This window comes from Photinus pyralis, unplaced genomic scaffold, assembly GCF_008802855.1.
Source record: "Photinus pyralis isolate 1611_PpyrPB1 unplaced genomic scaffold, Ppyr1.3 Ppyr1.4_LG8, whole genome shotgun sequence".
In the NCBI taxonomy this organism is placed as follows: Eukaryota; Metazoa; Arthropoda; class Insecta; order Coleoptera; family Lampyridae; genus Photinus; species Photinus pyralis.
Window position 1 is genome coordinate 12602135 of NW_022170819.1, and position 14170 is coordinate 12616304.

General features: G+C 36.0%; 1 long non-coding RNA gene across 1 annotated transcript; it reads left to right on the forward strand.

The window, feature by feature from the left end:
* Nucleotides 1-277: 277 nt before the first annotated feature.
* LOC116178409 lies at nucleotides 278-4436 on the forward strand. The gene is made up of 3 exons (XR_004146844.1): nucleotides 278-378; nucleotides 968-1144; nucleotides 4097-4436. It is a non-coding gene; the product is annotated as an uncharacterized LOC116178409 (long non-coding RNA).
* The last annotated feature ends 9734 nt before the right edge of the window (nucleotides 4437-14170 follow it).

Below are 14170 nucleotides of genomic sequence, written 5' to 3' on the forward strand. Positions count from 1 at the left end.
TGTTTGTGAATTTATGTAATGTGTGTTGTTACTCAAGTAGTATTTTGTTTGTGATTTCTATATATTTATTGATTGGATTGTGTTTTATTGTGCTGATGTTATTATCTGAAAAGAATTGTTCCGTTTTTGATATGTAGTCTTTGGTTTCGATAATTACCAAACCTGCGTTTTTGTCAGCGCATGTAACTGTGAGGTTGTGGGTTTTGATTTTTTGTTGTAAAGTTTTTATAGTGTGTGTAATGTTTTTATAGGTAGTGTTAGGAGTGTATTGCGTTTTACTAACCTTTTTGTTCAAGATTTTAATGACGTTTTCTTTGGCGTGGTTGTATGCTGGAAGATGTTTTAGTTGAGCTTCAATATCTATGGAAATGAGATGAGGTGAGTAACAATTAGGATGTGGTGCGAATTTGTGGCCTAGATTTAAGATTTGTTCTTCTTTTTTGTTAAATGTGATGTTTGATAAATTTGTAAATCGTGGTGCGAATTGATGTACTTTTGTTTGCTTCTGTTGAGGGATACTGTCGGTGTCTTGCGGATTGATGCTGTCGGTATCTTGTAGAAGGAAGATGTCGAAGTCTTGCAGCTGGTAGTTGTCGGTGTTTTGTGGCTGGGCGTTGTCGGTGTCTTGTGTTGAGGATTGATGGTTGGAGGAAGTAGATTTTGAATCTATGTTGATATGAGTAGTTCTGGGTGAAGTTGGGGGTGCTTGTTGATATCTTGGATTTTCTTGAGGGTGTTTTTTGTGTTTTTGTGGTGCCTTGTTTTTGTTGTTGATTAGATGGTCTAGTTTTTTCCGTCGTTTATGGTCTAATTCTTGGTTGTCGGATTTGATGTCCTCTTGTAAATCGTTGTATATTGTTTCGTATTCCATGTAGTGTAAATATTGTAAAAGATGGTGGTGGAGAAACTTGATTTTTGTGTGGATGATGGTTCTGGTCTTATGTTGATTTTTTATTTCTTGTTTCAGTAGAGTTTTATATATTTGGTGTTCTTCCGTTGGCTTGTATCGTTTTCTAGGCAGTTTGATTCGAAGAAATTTGGGAATGATATCGTTCATTGATTGCATTGATGGCAGTTTGGAGTAGATTGCACGTGGTGTCAATTGATCTCCCAGCACAAAGAAGCACAAGATCATCTGCGTACAGTAAGTGTTTTATTGGTGCCTGTATGTGTGTGCTAATATCGCTTATGGCTAGGTTAAATAGTGTAGGACTGAGAACGGATCCTTGAGGCACACCATTTTCTAAAGTAAATGAGTGTGAAAATGTTCCTTGGACACTCACTTGGGCCATTCTGTGTGATAGGAAATTTTCTAGAAAAGCTAGTATGTTGCCTGAAAGACCTATTTCTCTAAGCTTATGAAGAATGGCGGGTCTCCAAACAGTATCGAACGCCCTTTCAATGTCAAAGACTACAGCAATCACATTTTGTTTTCGATTAAGGCTACATGCGATTTCGTTTTGCAGGATTACTAAGTTGTCAGTGGTACTTCGGTGTGGTGAGAAACCCGACTGTGCCTGATTCAGGATCTGATAGTTACTAAGGTACCAAAGGAGACGTTTGTTGATCATTTTTTCTAGTAGTTTGCACATTGTGCATGTCAGAGATATGGGTCGGAACATGTTGAGCTCAATGCTATTTTGGTTACCTTTCTTGAAAGGCATAATAATGCTCTTTTTCCATATGGTGGGGAGCTCGTGAGCCGTCCATATTTTGTTATAGGGTTCAAGTACTTTCTTCAGTGAGATAACCGATAGATGTTTAAGTAGAGTAAATGGTATATCGTCAAGACCGGCCGCAGTATCTTTGCATGCATTCAGTGCATGTTGCAATTCTTGGAAACTGAAAGGCAAGTTGAGGGATCCAGAAAAAGGTAGGTCTATAGGGTTTAACGGATAAACAGAATATTGCAAATACTTTTGCCAACTATTTCCGAGATAAATCAATAAGCAACCACATACCCCGGAAAATAAGTTTTAAAACGCCATTGATATAGATATCGCGATTTTTATTGGTACTTACCTACCTATCACTATACTTCTTTAAAAATATACGTATAATTTCAACCAAATCCGCATTATTAAGGATCCTCAGGTCCTTTATAGCTTTGTATTGTCGTCCGTCCGTCCGTGTGCGCCTAAACTCTTTTTAAAAGTGGCCGATTGTGTTGAAATTTGGTGTACAGGTACTTTGGACATTAAAAGGACGGGCGCTATTCATTTTCAGGAAGCTGATTCAACAGGAACAAAAGTTATAGGACTCCGAGTGAATCTGGAACAGGAAAATCTGCGCGCTCAATATAATAGAAACCAACATATTTCATCCCTAGGTCATGTATCGAGTTGGGACTTTCGCTATGACCCTTAGATGTGTAACAATTCAATATAACTCTTCCCTGTGGTCAAAAGTTTTAGAGCAAAATGTACCCAAAATAAGAATTTGGAATTGTAAAAGCTTCCAAACGCATTATCTTGATTCTGAATGAATACCCCACGTGCACATTTGATAACCGCATGTGTGTGATTCAAAGATGTTAAATTACTTTTCTGAAGCCACATAGATTTTGATGAAAACATGTCAAAATCGTTATTCATGCACCAAGATTGTTGGGAAAAAGGCTAGGAGCATAAAATGTATTTTGTAAAATTGAAATAAATTGTCGTTAAAAGTGATTGTAATACTGAGGATCCTTCGATATTTCGTTGTATCGGTTTATATTATTAATGTCCTAAAAAGTACATCCAAATGTACACAGCAGCCTGTTAGGTTCCTTTTTCTCCTTTAATTTTATTTAGTTTTGTCGCCTTCAAAACCCTTCAAGAAGTTTTAAGTTTGTTTTCTTTTCTTGTTATTTTAGGTTAGGGTTAATATTTAGTTTTATAATTAGGGATTTTCTTTTGGGTTTTGTTGGTGGTTTTTATACCAGTGGCGTACCATTCGATAGAATTCCTTTTAGTTTTTTTTTGTGATTATAAATTTGATTTGAAATTCACCCGTATTTTCCTTATATCCATTGTTCCGTTTCTACCCTCTTCCTATTTCTTTTGATTCTTTAATCTCTTCCTTATTGGTTTATGCTCGTTTCATCTTTCACCCTGCTTACTACGTTCTGTGTCGCTTCTTTGGTTTTCTCTGTAGCATCCTCTATCGTTTGTTTGTTGCATTGATTTTCCCGTCTTACGTTTATTTTCACGCCTTTTTGTTAATTGTTACCGTTTGATTTTTCCTCAAATTTCGTCCTTGATTGCGGGTTCGTCTTCTAATTCCATTTCCGGGGGCCATTCCAATCATCGTCATTCTATCGTGCGTGCATGAGGTGAAAAAACTGTTTGCAATTTTCGATCCAAGTGTAATTGGTATTCAGCCTCTTTTTGAGATCGCCAAAAGCTCCAAGAAATTTATCGTTGCGAGCCGCCCATATTTTGGGGATTTATAAACAAATTACACGCAGTTTAATTCCACGATTATAATAACAATCTTTCGGTGTGGCTTCTGTTTCATTGTCCGTAATAGGGAATGCAATCCCGCAGCAAAATCTCAATCCCGGTATTTGTGGGATTGTTAGATGTTAATCCCGCGGGATCCCGGTATTTGCGGGATCTCGCAAAACTTTAAATAAATTGGCAAATAAGCAATTCTGTGAGGTTAACTTCTGTATTAAAATAAATCGCTAATTATCATAATATTTAACCAAAAAGTTATTACATTTTTAACGAAAAAAGTTTAACAATTATTTACAAAATAACTTCTCCGTTATGCGTTTCATTAACAAAGTACACCGAGTTGCCGCCTTGATCGACAGATTCCTCAGTCCCGCAAATCCCGCGGGATCCCGCTCCATTTATGTGCGGAATTAATCTCGCAAAAAAGATGCGGGATCCCGGTATTTCGGGATCCCGCGATCCCGGTATTGCATTCCCTAGTCCGTAAGTACCGCCTTGGGATTATTCCTGGGATTATTTTGTTCGTACATCCTGTATATGTACCTACTTGCCGTACACCGATTGTCTCTTCTTTATGGCCTCCAACACCTTGTAAGTATTTTTTTTGGGTTGTTTGTCGTGTTTCGTATTGTTATTTCTCATTTCCGTTTTAGGGCTTTTGTACTTTACTGTACCGGTGTCTGTAATTCTGACGATTATCAACATAAGCAATCTCTGGACGACCACCATCAGCCAGCTCCAAAGATCGGGAGACACCGTTTGTGCCATCGTTTTCGTTTCCCTATCTAATCGTTCCTTTCACTATTCTGTACTTCCCCTACCGCTTAAATTTCGTTCCTCCACTCCTCTCCGCCCTATTTTCTCCTTATTCTCTACTTAGGTAATAAATGCCGACTTCACCATATTTCCTACCTTTCTTACATTAACTGTGTGATTAAATGGGCGGCCATGATGGCATCAAAATAATGCTATATTAATATATACGATTCCTGTACCGCAAAATGTAAATAAAACGATTTATTTATTCATACAAATACATGGGCAACGTTTTTGCAAGCATATTTTTGAATAACTTTTTAAAAAAATTGAAAATTATGAAAAATAAATTAATAGCTTTTAATAGACATTACTTTTCAGGGGTAGCTATGTTTTTTGAACTATCATGGACACATTCATCAATAAAATTTCTTTCGTTTCAATTTTCAAGTCACGCGGGGTTTTAAATTATTGTTTTTCATGTTTCAAGTCATAAAGATGTTTAGTAGGTATAATGATGGCGTTCAGAAAATGAAGGTTGGTAAATCTTGCCTGCAATTTGGGACAAATTACCTTACAGTGAAGTAAGTTTTAGTGAAGATTAGGTCAGCAGTACCAACGCGAGAGGTTCGATTAATTATGTATGTATGTACTTTGATCGTTGAAATTTGGAATACATAATCAAACAATTAGTTATTAATTTTATAAATAAGAGAGTCTTCCGTGGATTGCTCTCAGTGTGTCGTGGTTAGTTTAGTTAAAGAGTATATATTCGTTGATTTAGTGCACTATTTATTACAACATTTACCTGTTGTTCATCTGGAACAGATTGTAAATATGTAATACAGTTTTTAAAAAAATTACGTCATTTACCTGTATTTTAAGCTCTGCTTTTATTCTTTTGTATCATGAGAGATATTGGTTATATTTACTCTAAAGAAAATTCAAAATATTAATTATATTTTTCTACAACTGTCAAAAAAACCTGTCATTTTCTGACGAATTTCGAAACACGAAGTACTAGATTTTTAAACGGTTAATTAATAGTTAACGTTGCTCTTAGCAACGTGCGCAAAAACGTCAACAGTGAAAAAAAGTATTTCGCGCACGGACAAAGTTGTACTCAAACAGCTCGAGTTTACCTAAACAGTTTAATTGGGAAATAAATTACAGATTACCTACACTATTGCGGTACATTATTATAAATATTAATAGTCAAACCTGTACAATTAGTTATGTTTACTCCAGATACAGCACTGTTACGTTCAGTAGTTGAAGTACCAGAATAAACATTTTGGTTACTTAAAGGCCTGTTAACTGACAAAGAAGAAATGTTATATTATAACACTGATTGTTAGTAACGTTAACATCTAATATTTTATCAGAAATTAGGTTTTTTTGAGTGATTGAATCGTCTATGTAACTTTCGGCTACAGTAGTCGATTTCCATCCCCCGTGGCGTTTAATATCTGTAATGCTTGCACCAGAATCTGATAGAAAGGTGGCTGAAGTCCTTCTGAAACAGTGGCCGGTATATCGCTTTGCATCGGGCAGATTAAGATAGTTTGCGCAACAATGCTCGGCATTTCTCCAAATTTATTTATACCATAACTACTTGATTTACGCATTTTCCCTTTACGTATTTATAAAAGAAGCGATTGCTGGAAGCGTTGAGTGGTCAAAGTGCGACATATTTTCTATAAACTTCTAAATATGACAAATGGGTGATAGTGAAAATTCTTTCCAAGTGCGTTTTCGAATCGGGTATGTTTACAACTAAAACTGAACTTCGATCTTCTATATTATCGACTGTCAATTTTGTTAATTCCTCTCGCCTCATTGCTCCAGATATTCCAAATATAACCGCTACCTAGACGATCAAAGAAATATAATTGTTTAATATAAATTTCACTACCTAATAAATTGATGTATGTACCTTAATTAACAAATACTGTTCATCATCGGCCTCAGTCAGAAACTTTTGCACGTCAAGCTGTGTAAGCACCTTCGACTTCTTTGGGCGATGTCCAACCGATTTTCTTTTCAGAAAGGGTACAAGCTTCGCGTATTGGCCAATATTAATATTTTCATTAATATTTAACGTGGATTTCAACATTGAGTAGATGGACCACAGTGTAGACGATTTGACGCTTTGCGATTTTTCCTCCAAATAAGCCAGAAGTACATTTTCAGTCGTTTTCCTCACCTTTTTCGTCAAACACCAATCTTTAAAGGTTCGGTACGCTATTTGGTACTGCGTTTTCGATTTTTCGGGCAAGAGCTTACGGATGGCATCGCTTGCGGTTTGGTGCACCTCTGGCGGAGTGCATTCTAAGTCACTATCATTTTCACTATCCATTTTTAGCGATTACTTGGTAATTAACGCGATCACGAAAATAACGCTCTAAATCTGACTGTTTAGTTTATTTACATACGTTTCCTTAGTAAGAATGAAATGAATCAGCCACCTCAAAATTAGTGCAATTTCCAAGGCTTTCAGATTAATCAAAGTGAGAAGGAGATGAAAACTTAAATTATATTCTAACAGTTGTAGAAAAAACGTCGTTTGTATTTCGTGCCCTAATTCAGCCACGTGAAGTTGGCCCCGCCCAGTGAAAATATTTGAACAAAATTATAGGTACGGTTAGTGCTACGTTAGTGCTGTTTAGTGCTGCAAGGGTAACGTTAGTGCTGCTATACAAAACGAAAAAAATAAAAAAAATCGGGGTGGGGCCAACTTCACACTCAACTTCGCCTTATCGAAATAATGTAGGTATCCTCGGTTAGTGCTACGTTAGTGCTGTTTAGTGCTGCAAGGGTAACGTTAGTGCTGCTATACAAAACGAAAAAAATAAAAAAAATCGGGGTGGGGCCAACTTCACACTCAACTTTGCCTTATCGAAATAATGTAGGCTTCCACGGTTAGTGCTACTTTAGTGCTGCTCTACTAACAAAAAAAAACTTTTGCCAACCTCTGTTAAATTTGACTAACGTATAACTTCCATGGAGATAATTGTCAGTACAATTGTTTCCATGGAGATTAACTGTCAGTTAAATTTAACAGAGGTTGGTAAAAGTGGCCCTTAATTGAATAATATGTTTGTCTTGGGTTAGACTACGTTAGGAATTTTGAGTTTTCAGTTAGTTCAAGGTTCAACACTGCTTTATAAGTGTTAGCTTCAACTGACCGTTTTCGAGAAAAATAAAAAAAAACGAGAATTTTCACCTTTGACCTTGAATAACTTTTTTTAGCACACACGGGTGCTGTGCGAAGTCGAGCTTTCACGCAACTACGCCACGCGAGCCGCGGCGAGTGAGTTTGTACTCATTTACTAAATGGAAAAGGTGAAAAAATTAGGGTAAACTACACTGATATAATTTTACGCTAACCTTGGTGTCAGCGAAGAATGTTAAATTATCTAAAGTTGTAGGTACTGCTATGCATAACGAGGAAAAACACAATACAAAAAATATTTTATATTGTATACAACAGAGCATGCGGTGTAACAGTTCTATTTTGGTTAATTACAAGAGATCCTGCTTGACAATCGTCATATAACTCCCATTCTCCATTGACTCTCTTACAAAATGCAGTGTAATGACCTATTTCGGTACCGTTCATAGGAGAAATGAAGTTCCAAACACACTTTAATTGAAATGTGCAATCAAATAATGTAATAGACAAAGGAATATCTTTTAAAGACATTTCAATCAACGTGGTTTCTCCATTTAGGGTAGGAATATCAACAACTACGTGTCCGAACTTTCCCATTTCCCTTACGTACGGTTTACTACAACATTTTTTCTTATTTTCTATATCTCGTAGAGGAGTTTCAATTGCAAGTGATAAATTTGCAACACATTCAGAAAAAATATTGCTGTCAACCGTAACGTAAAAGAAATGTCTACTGTTAGTATCAGAAGAACAACAATTTTTTGTTTCTGTGTACGTTGGTTGCATTACTTTTGAAATGATGTAAGTAATGTTACAATTACAATCTACATGTACGACACCTGTATATAAAATACATTGATCAAAAATGTCTTTAAGGATTTTGCAACGAGATGCGTACGTACCGACGTTTACTTTATTGTGAGACACGTTCTTAACAATAACATTAAAGTCACTAGTGTGTTCATCAAAAAGAGTTTTAAAATGTTCACTATCACAATAGGCTGTTGCCAAACCCTGCACTACACTATCAAAGGCGCACGTGTTTGTTACGGAATAGGATATTCCACCGACACGAATACTTTTTAGGTCAAAACTGTTGCCATTTTTTAGAAACCCGCACTTTATAGTTTTACAGAACGATTTAGGGTTATCTTTGAATGTAGTGTTTAATGCAGGTGTTAAATACACTGCTTTAATTTTAGATTTGTGGGATCCTTTGCCTTTCCAGTTTTCCGTAGCGTGGAGTTCTTCACTGTTTGGCGATAAAGATCGTGTTGACATCTTCATCGGAAGCGGGCTGCTTTTTGCGCTGCTTATAATCATTGATCCTTCATTCAATTGAATGTGTGTCAACAAAAACTGGTCCACAGTAGAAAGTCCTTTGGTGAAGAGTTGATTTTTGAGTTCTCCAAAGTAACTTTCTACAGATGCACTACTAGCACTAAGCTTACCATATTGAAAGTACGGTTGCATTATGGCTGTCCATAGTGGTAACTTGGTGCATAAGTCGCAAAATGGTTTTACTAAGGAGGGTAAATAGTGAAGATTGTCGTGATCTCCACAGTCTTCCAACGTCTCGGCAACGTTCATGCGTAATACATTTACCCACTCAGGAAAACTATCTACGATCTCATCACACAGGTCATGCACGATATCAATACCTTCTTCGTCTTCCGACTTGTCAAAGGCTTCTGCAAATTTTGATACATTATATTCCACAGTTTGTGATTCTTTCAACCATCTCTTCTTAATCTCGCAAAGAGTTAAATTATTCGTATCTTTTGACACCCCTTCCGTCTCACTTTGGCATATTAAGAGCACACATTTAATAATTTCTTCAGCTTTGTTAAAGTCAGTACAAAATACCAACTGCCCAACAGCACGTATATATAAATCGCGGTGTCGTTTTGTTTTTCCTTGAAAACATTTCCATTTCCTCACAAAGTTAATTAAATGCGCAACATCTGTACGTATGTAGCACTCAGGCAGCTGTTGTGTACGACCAAACACAACACTGAAACAGTTATTTAGGTATTCATGAATAGTAGTTGATGTCGTAAATGCATTGGAGATTCCGCTTAATAATGCTGAAGAAAAATCTGAGACGCACTGTTTTGGAACTTTAGCCCCAGAACGTATCCATTCCTTTAACCAGTAGCTAACAAATGCTGTATTATTCTTCTCAGATAACATTTGAACTACGGGAATTTGAGTTTCACTTGAACCTTCTTGCAAATGAATAACTCCGCAATATAAAAATATGTGTCCTGATTTATTATTTCCTGGCCGGTCCAACTTTCTTATTAGACTCCCTGTTGCGTCGATTGATATTTGTGAAGTCGAAACCGTCTCGCAATACTTGTTATAAACTCTTAATTGATTAATTGACCAATAAAATACATGAAATTTGTCTAGACCAATATCCCTTATGCAGTTGCTATACGCTTCACTGTATTTCATTAGCAAAACTGCGCGTATGGGGTTTACATCTAATTTTTGACTCTCTTGGTATTCACTTTTCGCCTTTCGTAGAACCGATTCGGATGGAAAATGTTTAGGTTCGTTTTCATACAGTTCCATATCATGTTCAGATATCTGCATCTTACGATAATAGCTTACAGACACCTTGTTTTCTGCTAAATGCTTTGAAACTGCCTGTCTTGTTTCGCCAGCAAAGTGACGTTTCTTGTTTGAATGTTGCACATTTGTATTTCCAGTGATAAAACATTCAATCAAAACATCTTGATCTGGAATTGGTATTTCTTGTATTTTACCTACGATCATTGCGTTGCACTCTTTGCAATTTGCCCAAAAGGTAACGTAAGTATCAAAAGTTTCTCTTATAGCAACTTTAGATCGCTTAAACATTAATCTACATGGTAAATTTTTCTTTTTGTAAATAGCATCGTTTATAACATCGGTCCATATCCCCGGTTTTAAAGTTCCATATTTTTTTGTTTTATTTATTCTTGTCTTATCGGTCCTGTTATACTCTGATACTATCGGTTTTATAAGTTTCCACTTCGCTGATGATATTTTTACCACAAACTTCAACCCATGTTTTTGTTGATCATCTTCTACGTCGTTGTCGCTATCAGTTGCACTTTGTTCGCCCAATTTATCTTGTTCTTGATCTATATTTGGTGCTTCTACTGCACATTTATATTCTTTCTTTGCAAATGTATAAATGGCCTTTGTTGTCATTGGTATAGCATGGAGCGATTGTATTTGTTGCCATACACCATCACTGGGAACAGGAATCTCGTGGAGAAAAATACTTTCGTAAGTTTCAAGCACTTCGCGTAAGTACTCCTTTGGAACAGTGCTTTTTCGGGGCATTGTTTATATAAGAACCTAAAAAACAGTCAACTACTTCAACCAAGCTGCTAACAAACAAAATGGTTTATTCCTTAAGTGTAGCAAAACTGGACTATTTGCAGAAGCTAATGCATTTATTGCAAAAAACTGTTCGACTATATCGTCAAAGTAAACTTTAGGTTTATACAGAGTCATAATTTTAAAAGCTTAATCGTTTGTGTAGAGTTATAGTTTGTGCTTTAATTGTGGTGGTTGCAAGTCTTTGCAAAATTGTGCGGTAATAAGGTAAGCAAAAAATAATTATGTCAGATATAACAGTGCCGAAAATAGGTTGATAACAGAGTGATTTCATTGTGTAAGCATCTCAGTAATTCACCCAGTGATGCGCACTTTAAGTATAATTTAAATTAATGAGTTGTATACAATTACTTACCGATTATTTGAACATTAAGATCGAATGTAAAGTGTATATATGAACGTTATATAGAAGACCTCAACTAATACAACACTTCAGAACAAATGCTTTGCAGTTTTAGCGCTGAGAAGCAAAACTGTAATAACAGGAAGTTGCATCCATAGTGTATAACATTTTTATGGTGTAGAACAATGTTGCCGAATAGAAAGGACGTGACAATTTGTGCAGAAAAGGGATTAAAACATTCAGTTTTACAACCACCAGAACTGGTACTCTTAAAGGTGAAGTATTGAAAAAAATCTGCAAAACAGGCAAGTATAGTATGTAGTATGCACATAGTAACTGTTAGTGTAATTACACAAAATATGTTGTAAAATCTCATTCAATATCCAACCTACAAGAAGTTAGGTATATAAACTTACGCTGATCTGTCGTTATAACAATAATTACGTTATGATTCATGAACTCAAGGTGACATAATATAATAACTTAATGAATTTATATCAAAGCAAATGCATCTCATATTCGCATATAAGGACTAGGGGAGTATGTAGTTAACAAAAATGAAGAAGTTTGTCTTAGCTTAGTCTTAGCGCTTATCGGCTTATAAATAGCTTACAAAAGTACTTTTTTAAGTTCATTAAACATAATATTTTTAGGTATAATTATCGCAAACAAAACGGCTAATTTAATGCTGTGTTGCAGTTAATTTATAGTCCGGTCAAAATAGACATTTCAAATAAGAAAAACTCCGACATAGCTAAATATTTGTGGAGACCATGGGTACGCCAGTCCCCATAGATCCCGTGTGTGCTAAAAAAAGTTATTCAAGGTCAAAGGTGAAAATTCTCGTTTTTTTTTATTTTTCTCGAAAACGGTCAGTTGAAGCTAACACTTATAAAGCAGTGTTGAACCTTGAACTAACTGAAAACTCAAAATTCCTAACGTAGTCTAACCCAAGACAAACATATTATTCAATTAAGGGCCACTTTTACCAACCTCTGTTAAATTTAACTGACAGTTAATCTCCATGGAAACAATTGTACTGACAATTATCTCCATGGAAGTTATACGTTAGTCAAATTTAACAGAGGTTGGCAAAAGTTTTTTTTTGTTAGTAGAGCAGCACTAAAGTAGCACTAACCGTGGAAGCCTACATTATTTCGATAAGGCAAAGTTGAGTGTGAAGTTGGCCCCACCCCGATTTTTTTTATTTTTTTCGTTTTGTATAGCAGCACTAACGTTACCCTTGCAGCACTAAACAGCACTAACGTAGCACTAACCGAGGATACCTACATTATTTCGATAAGGCGAAGTTGAGTGTGAAGTTGGCCCCACCCCGATTTTTTTTATTTTTTTCGTTTTGTATAGCAGCACTAACGTTACCCTTGCAGCACTAAACAGCACTAACGTAGCACTAACCGAGGATACCTACATTATTTCGATAAGGCGAAGTTGAGTGTGAAGTTGGCCCCACCCCGATTTTTTTTATTTTTTTCGTTTTGTATAGCAGCACTAACGTTACCCTTGCAGCACTAAACAGCACTAACGTAGCACTAACCGAGGATACCTACATTATTTCGATAAGGCGAAGTTGAGTGTGAAGTTGGCCCCACCCCGATTTTTTTGATTTTTTTCGTTTTGTATAGCAGCACTAACGTTACCCTTGCAGCACTAAACAGCACTAACGTAGCACTAACCGAGGATACCTACATTATTTCGATAAGGCGAAGTTGAGTGTGAAGTTGGCCCCCCCCCGATTTTTTTTATTTTTTTCGTTTTGTATAGCAGCACTAACGTTACCCTTGCAGCACTAAACAGCACTAACGTAGCACTAACCGTACCTATAATTTTGTTCAAATATTTTCACTGGGCGGGGCCAACTTCACGTGGCTCCCAAATTCTCGTTTGTTTAATCGCATTCAAATGTGTTTCATCCCGAGACCGAAAATTGCACATTTTCATGCGATTAAAAAAACTCTACTTTGCGCCCTTAATACAAAAATAACTATTTTCGATTTTAAATCAACTTTGGTAACATGTATAAAAAATGCGTTAACAGTATTAAATGTGTATTTTTAATGTAAGTATACCTACTACAAAAATATTAAAGGCTTATTTTAAATACCTTCTCAAACAGTAACATAATGCGTATTAATACACTAACATTAAGTAGGCATATTTTAATATACATCTTGTAGGAATTAAATACATTTTTTTGAAATAATTGAATTAATTAATGTAGGGGCGTGGATTTAATTTGTAAATTTTGTTATGCAGCAAGTATGGTAAAAGAATCCGCACCAGTTCCCTGAAGACCAGTAGCTGAAACATAACAGAAATATAAATCAATAGGACTTAAGGTCAGTTCGAAAATGAAATGAAAACATTTATATTGCTAATATTGCAGAAATACAAATGAGGCAAGTGAGAGATGGGAATAACGCTTAAATCCCATAAATCGAGAAATAAAAAGTTATTTCTACTTTCTTAAAATACAATTAGCTACCAGTAATAATTCATATAGAAAAATACAAAAGCAGCTTACCATCTTTCATATCCTTGTCCTTCAGGACACGAACCCCACCACCAATCACAGTAAGGCTTTCTACATTTATCTAGATTCAAATCGGTATGATGGCAGTCTATGTCAGCCATTGACAGGCCAACTAACGCCAATACCAATAGAGTACAGATGAAACTTTTCATGATGAATAGCTTTCTGACTTGCCAACTTAATTCACGGCTATATATATAGTGCAGAAGAGCGCATGTGTACCTAATCTTATTACTTATCATATCACACCGTCGATTGGTTGCACTTAAGATAAATTATTTTTATCAAAGCGAAAACAATTTTGTGTTCAATGGCTAGTTCTTCCAAGAAATGATTTGCCCCATAAGTCATCGTGAAGAAAGGTTTGTGACTTTGTTAAAAGCAATACTGTTGCACAGGTCGTCTCCACAGTTTACAGTCAACACGTGAGGATTGGCGCACGTGTGCACGGTAATTAGCTTTAGAAGCGGCCAATCGTTTCGAAATTTGGCCTTGGAGTGTTTTTC